At 35.9% G+C, this 7,682-nt stretch overlaps 1 protein-coding gene across 2 annotated transcripts in view; it reads left to right on the top strand.

Annotated features, from left to right (window-relative positions):
- Positions 1-7,682, top strand: part of LOC107757709 (rho GTPase-activating protein 29-like) — a 42,150-nt gene that overhangs the window by 16,768 nt on the left and 17,700 nt on the right. The window lies entirely within an intron of this gene.

The raw sequence follows: 7,682 nt of genomic DNA, 5'->3' as shown, positions 1-7,682 counted from the left end.
TATTTGTGTGTGTGTGTGTATATATATATATATATATATATATATATGTATATATTGTATATATTTTGATATATTATTATGTATTTTATACATAACCTGACTAGCATGTTCAAGTGCTGGTGTATTTGCATAATTTTGTGCCGATGCACTAGCATGTACGTTTTGTAAGTACATTTATGTTTGTGTATATATCTGATAAATTTGGGTTAATTAACCTGCTAGTAAAGCACTTCAGTTTACCGGTTACCGTTGACTGTTTATCTTCAGCTCATGCAGCTCAAGTAGGTCAGTTCTTGACATTATAAACTATGATTAGATTATTCGGAACAATCACACTATTTATAGATTGTTCTTCTTCATAAAACATCGTTATTGCATTATCAGTATCTTTTTTCTTCGTATTTTTGTCAACAGAATCCTATCTATTTGATCATGATGCACATTTTTCGACATTATCCTTAACAAAATCACCAGTAATTTTCTTGACGAGATTAAGTCTGATTTATTTGGTAATTAATTTGCGAGATATTTCATTCACAATGGCGAATGGTCTACCTGCAGAGCATTCTCAAAGTCCCGTTTGACTGCCGAGGCATGGCTATGCGAGTATGTGTGTGTGCATACAAGGGGCTCCTTTAAACGTTGGCCCTTTGTGTGCAGTCATGGGAAAGAGTGGATGAAAGGTGGATCAGCAGGGTACTTTGAGGCAGGGGGAGATGCTAAACGCAAAAGGCCCCTTTACCGTGGAGCATGTAATATCCTGATCCCAGGAGCTTCACTGTCACAGGGGAAGACCTGGCCCACCTACCTCAACAGAAAGTGCCCCGTACGGGGTGGGCCGTAAGCGCTGAGGAACGCATTAGACCGTCCACCCTGGCAGCTCTGGTCAAAAGGGCATGTTAAAGGCTAAGTAGTCAGATTTTTACCAAGTCTTTTGACTTTAAGACATAAGGAGGCACGTAACCAAAGATGTTGATCACCAAATTACTGACTCCTACACTGTGGTTGTAATGCTGTTGACCCCTGATCAGATGATGCAGGCTATTACCATAATGAGTCTTCTTGCTAGTCTTTGTATAGAGTATTTTATAATCTTTTGTGAAGTGGGGTTCACATTAAAGAATATAAGCTCTTTATCATTTGATTGGGCCTCAGCAGGCTCAATTGTGACATGTTTAGTGATTTTACACTGGACCTGGACCAGAAAGCCCTGCCAGCCATGTCTCGTATTCTGAAGCTTTATTATTACATTGTTCTCACAATAAGTCATGCATGATTGAGCAGGGTTAGGGTCACAAGAATGTTGCAAATACATATTCTCTTTGTCTATTTTTTTTTTTTTTTATTCATTTCAGCAGAAACAACTCATCCTTGAGAAGTTGATTAAAATTGTAATGAACATTTTTTATAATTATTGTTATTATCATTAGATTATCAGTATTGGTTAATACATTATTTTTTAATATGGATTTTTTTTTATTAAAAAATTTAATTGTGCATGCACATTTAGATTTAGATTTTTACATTTATCATTCAATATTGGTTAATGTTCAATATTTTAAATCAGATTATTGATTATTGTTTGATTATTTTCAAATTAAAATATTATATTATATTATTATACTTTAATTTAAAAAAAGAATTAATTGTTAAAAATGAATCTAAACATTTGTATTTAATTTGCCGTAGTTTAATAATCAGTTATTTTATAAAAAATTTTTTTTTAAAAAAGTGTTACATTTAATTTTTAGCAAATCTCAAAATAATAATATTTGCTTCTTTATATTGTATGTTATAATGTTGTAATGCCTAAATGAAATTGTAGGTTTTTAAAACAATTAATTAATTTCAGTTTTTAATGATTTTTTTTTTTCATTTATTTAGGAAATTTTTGTAAAACAAAAATTGTGATTTTAACAGTAAAAAATGTAAAAAATGCTACAGTAAAAACCTGTTAACTGGTTAACGGTATGTTAACAGTATGTAAAATATAACTAGTTGCCTTTAATGTAATTTTACAGTAAAATACTGTTAAAATTTGGAAGGTTTTATGGAAGTGCAAAAGAACAAGTCATTGTATATTTTACGGTGAAAAACCATAAATTGATGTTCCCAGAATTCCCTGCATGACACTTCACATTTACATTTGATGTTTATTCATTGACATAACTATGTATAGCTAAAGTTCTGGCAACCACAGCTGCCGGTAAATGTCCGATTATTTTTTTTTTGAATTGTTTTGATTTTTAATATCAACCATTCATTGGTTATTGGCCATAAAATTAAAATAATTATCAATAACAGCCAGAATTTTTATTTTTAATTTTCAGCACATACCTAATTGTAAAATGTCCATGCTATTCATTATTTACTTCTTATTAGGCTTCCTAGTAGGTTTTGAAGAACATCGTCTTCTCAGGAAGTATCTTTGGCTGCTGTACTTATTTGGTAGTTGTTATGTGTGTTCATGTGTTTACATGTGTGGCCCCTCTTTTCCCACTCCTACACTTGACGAGGCCTCGCCATCCTGGAATGCTGGGTTTCCATGACGCAAACGGGATAAAAATGTGCCAATGTGTCCAGCGTGGGTTTGCAGGGCCGTTTTATTCCTAGAAACACGCGTCGCCCAGGTCTTAACCCAGGTGTTTAGATCCAGGAAAACATTCCCAACTTCCCCCTTCCTTTGCTCTTCTGTGCTCTGTAGAGTCCACAGTCCCATCTTTCGCTTCTAAAAGCCTCCCAGATTTATTGTTCCATAAATGCCTCATGCCACAGGCCCCAAAGAAGACAGCCCCACTGTTTGCAAATGGCCCCCGGAGACAAAAGGAAGGTTCCCCCAATCAGAAGGGCTTTTTTTGTCCTGCTGAAAGCTCGCTCTTGGTTAAACAAGGTTTCCCGTCATCACCAGTGAGGGTTCTTTTCCCTGCTATATCAATCTGTTGGTGAGTGATCGTGTTTGGCCCTGGTGAGAACAAACTCAGTGCTATTGTAACCATCCCAAACAGGGAAGCACAGGGTTAAAATCATCAACTTCCCATCCTTCCCACTGTTCCGGCGCTCAGTTGTGCTAATTGGTTGTTTTTTAGGACCAGCCCAAACGAGCAGGGAGCCATTTAAAGTGTTTGATGGCCCTGGGTCTTGTGGCCTCTATTCTCTCTGTTCAGCCACACCGAGCAGAACTGAACCCCCCGTCCTTTCGGGATGCGTGACCGTGTGTGCATGTGAATGGGAGCGCTGTGTGGGGATGGGGCCGTGCTTTGTGTTTGTGTTATTGTCATTCAAAATGTAATGTCTTTAAAAGAGGGTTTTTAATTTGACCCCCACCAATTAAGAGATTTAGGCTTGGGCTGGCTGGCGGTCACCTTTGACCCACCTGCTTATTATACTCTGCGTCTTCACATCATGGTGTGAAATCCTCTTGTGCTCCTTCTGTTTCTCCGTATATCTCCCTGTCCGCTCTCATTCTCTCTTCACAAGATTGTTTCTCTTGATAGTTGAGTAAAAAAGATCATTGTTGCCAAACTGATGGAGGATTTCTTTTGGTAAATGTTCTCGGTCTGACACGCAAGCCTAATATAGCAAGGAACTTTCTGGGTCACAAATTTTGCAGACTAGTAGAACTGTTACAGCATTGTGGTGATTAAGATTAAGATTATACTTAGTCGGCTAGTTAGTCCCATACTTAACTCTGAGGTCTTGAGTTTTCGCTCCTGAGCAAAACAGGGATGTGCACTGTTTAGAATTGTCTTTTAAATTTTAGTTCGAGTAATGAATTCAAATTTGAATGTAAGGAAGTGGAATTATAATTCAAATAAATGTATATAGCTGTACTTTTTAACTAGAAAAGGAAAATTTGTCAAGACAAGCTTATGTAGACATGGATGGATAGACAGACAGATAGATAGATAGATAGATAGATAGATAGATAGATAGATAGATAGATGAGTGGATGGATGGATAAGTAATAGATTTGACTGTTTATTTATTTTTTTCGTTTCAGCAAAAACCACCCATTCTTTAAAAGTTGATTAAAAATTGTGATGCACATTTTTTTTCAATTATTATTATTATTGCGACTATTATTATTTAATTAATATAATTTTATATAATATATATAAAAGATAGATGGGTAGATAGAAATGTGTATTTGTTTATTATTTTTACTACTACTAATAATTGTATATTATTTTATATAGAACAATTTTCTATAATATATATAAAATTACATAAATTATATGTATGTTAAGTTTATTAAATTAATTTATGTGCATCAGGGTGGAAGCACACTTCATTTTCCAGAATTCATTGCTTGTGTTAAATTTCCCTGAGTCTCTGACTTGAAATTAGGTAAATTCAGCTTTCTGTCATTTTAATTCAATTTCCTGAGGTCAAAATTATCAAAACTTATTAAATTCCAAAAATGTCTTCAGACATTTTCAGTATAAATATTATTGTTCCTCAGATACACACATAAAACACTCTCTATAGAGACCTCATTGAACTGTAGATGATTTAACTAGGAAAGCATGGTGACTTCAGCATCACCTAGAGTAACTGCTCTGCTCTCCCACAGCTCGGAGTAAGACATATAGCTGTAGCAGAACACATCCTGCACACTCCCACATGCAATAACCTCATCAGATGTGTAATAGCACTCACGGCGAGGGGTCTCTGGGTCAGAAGCGCAGTGTTGGCCTCTCTCGAACAGGAGGGGAGCTGGTGAAGATTGGCTGCAGAAGATTGAAACAAAAGCTTGGTTCAGTTCTCATAAGAGAGCACCAGGTTATCTCATCAGGAAGTGGTTATGCATGACACTTGATGAAGATGAATGAGTGCTAAAGCTACAGGACAGTGGCAGACCTGCTGTTCATGCTGGTAAGAGCAGCAGGGGTGAATGTCAGTGCTATGTAGATATGTCACCGTATGAGCTTGGCATATTGACTCATGCAGTGGGTAGTTATTTAGCACAGGGGTTTTCAAATGCTTTGATGCCAAAGACCCCCAAAAATGAAACATATTGGCAGCTAATCATTATTTTTATTTTTTATTTTTTATTTTATTTTATTTTATTTTATTTTATTTTATTTTATTTTATTTTATTTTATTTTATTTTATTTTGTTTTGTTTTGTTTTGTTTTGTTTTGTTTTGTTTTGTTTTGTTTTTTGTTTTGTTTTGTTTTGTTTTGTTTTTTTGTTTTGTTTTTTGTTTTGTTTTGTTTTGTTTTGTTTTTTGTTTTGTTTTGTTTTGTTTTGTTTGTTTTATTTTTTTACACAGCCCCCAGTTTGAAAACACCTGATTCTGCTTTTTTAACATTACTTAGTGTGTCACCTTCATGGTTCACATTTACAGTATGAGGAATTGAGGAAAAAAATGACTATAACTATCCTAGTAACTAATGTTAGGAAATTCACTATTTCAGTTTTTTTGGGGGGTAATTTAAACTGTATTCTCTTTTCTGTAGCAGATTTATATTTTTTACATTTATTCTTTAGTCTTTCACAATGTATATTATCATGTTGTGATGCCTGACTTGTAGCTTTTTATTTTAGTTTTTTTTATAATGTTGTAGAAATAGCAGATATTACTGACCATTTAATGGTTATTGGCTGTAACATGAAAATGATCATCCCTTATTTCAATAGCAGTGCATCACTAATGTTTGATGATAAAATGGTTTTCCTGTGACTCCCCTTGCATGACTATAATGTGGTCAGACAGCGTTGGCCCTCTGAGGCCAGAAAGCAGCTGTCATTTCCATGGTAGTCACCATCCACGGCAGCATTAGTTTCACCGCGGGCTCTTTTTGTTGCTTTTCGGAAAAGAGATTGAGCGAAAAAAGAGGGTAGAGGGGGTAATGTCTCCCTGATCCCCTTTTCCATGCGCCGGGTAATCCAGAGGCCACCGTCAGCACAAATGTGGCTTTGATAGCCAGGAGAGGGTGCGACTGAACACGGTGCCCCTGAATGTGTTTATGGGTAAGAGAGTTGTGTGGATTTGTGTTTGTGTGTAGTTGCAAATCTAGGGGGAAACGGGTCAAAAGAAGCCGTATGGAAAGGCCCCATGTGGGAAGTTCAGTTTGAATGCGTCTGGAAAGTAGACAGCACTCGTGTTTGGTTGGCCTGTTAGTGCTTGTACTGACCAGACAGCAGGCCGAAATTACATAATGAAAGCAGATGAATCAGAAATGGTTATATTTCAAGCCCTGAATCAGTCTGAGGAAATGAGATGTGGTGACATTGATGTAGTGATCGGACCGGTTCATGCTATTGTGTTGATGCAGACCGCAGGTTCCTAATCTAAACAAAAGATTAATTCAGAATGAGTTTAAGCTCTTCCTCCCTCAGGTCATGTTAAGTGTTTGATGACGTGTTTGTTGGCATCAGGTGTCAAAATGGCACATGATAATGATTGTTGTGTTACTTAAGATGAACTTAGATGTCTGGTGTTTGCACTTGTATTTGTTTGTCTGTGTCCTTTTAGAACATTTCGTTTGCTAAAAAACATTCGTTCATATTTAAAAGTTATGAATAGTAACACTTTAGGGACCACATTCACTATTAACTAAGAGCTTCCCTCAATTTAGCTAAAGTATGGATAGTAAGTAGAGGGTTAAAGGGATAGCTCACCAAAAAATGAAATTTCTGTCATCATCATTTACTCAACCTCATGTCGTGCCAAACCTGTATATGTTTCTTTCTTCTGTTGAACACAAAAGAAGATATTTTGAAGAATGTTGGTAATCAAACAGTTGCTGATAGCCATTGACTTACATAATATTTGTTTTTCAGTACTATGTAAGTCAGTAGCTACTAGCAACTGTTTAGTTGCCAACATTTTTCAAAATATCTTCTTTTGTGTTCAGCAGAAAAAAGAAACTCATACAGGTTTGGAACAAGATGAGGGTGAGTAAATGATGACAGAAATGAACATTTTTTGGTGAAATGTCCCTTTGATGGATTTAGAATATGGTCATGCAGAATAAGGCATTAATATGTGCTTTATAAGTACTAATAAACAGCCAATATGCTTGTAATATGCATGCTAATAAGCAACTAGTTAATAGTGAATAGTGTTCCCTAATCTAAAGTGGTACCGAACAAACGCCTAACTTTAAAGGGGTAGTTCACCCAAAAATGAAAATTCTGTCATTAATTACTCACCCTTGTTTCGTTCCGAACCCGTAATCTTCGGAACACAAATTAAGATATTTTTGATAAATTCCGAGAGCTCTCTGACCCTCCCATAGACAGCAAGGATACTACCACGGTCAAGGTCCAGAAACGTAGTAAGGACATGATTAAAATAATCCGTGTGACAACCGTAATTTTACGAAGCTACGAGAATACTTTTTGTGCATGAAGAAAACAAAAATAATGACTTTATTCAGCAATTCGTCTCCTCCGCGTCACCCTGGTGCTATTTTGGAGAGTATCCACTGAACGTAAACAACGTATGCTGTTGTGTGTCAGCTGCGCCATGCGGATACGTTGTTTTCGTTCAGATCAAAGCGTAAACAACGTATACACGTGTTACGTTGTTTACGTTCAGTGGATACTCTCCAAAATGGCTCTCCAATATGAAACTATTGTGTGTAATTGTCCTACACCACTTATGCTTGCAGACATGACCAATGCCACAAATTGTGTGAATAAAAAAAAAAAAGGTAAAAGTTTAGTGTGAT

The sequence above is a fragment of the Sinocyclocheilus rhinocerous genome, unplaced genomic scaffold (genome assembly GCF_001515625.1).
Source record: "Sinocyclocheilus rhinocerous isolate Xijiao unplaced genomic scaffold, SAMN03320098_v1.1 scaffold1374, whole genome shotgun sequence".
NCBI classification, from domain to species: Eukaryota; Metazoa; Chordata; class Actinopteri; order Cypriniformes; family Cyprinidae; genus Sinocyclocheilus; species Sinocyclocheilus rhinocerous.
Note: the sequence above shows the minus strand (reverse complement) of the source record. Positions and strands in the feature narration are given on the sequence as shown.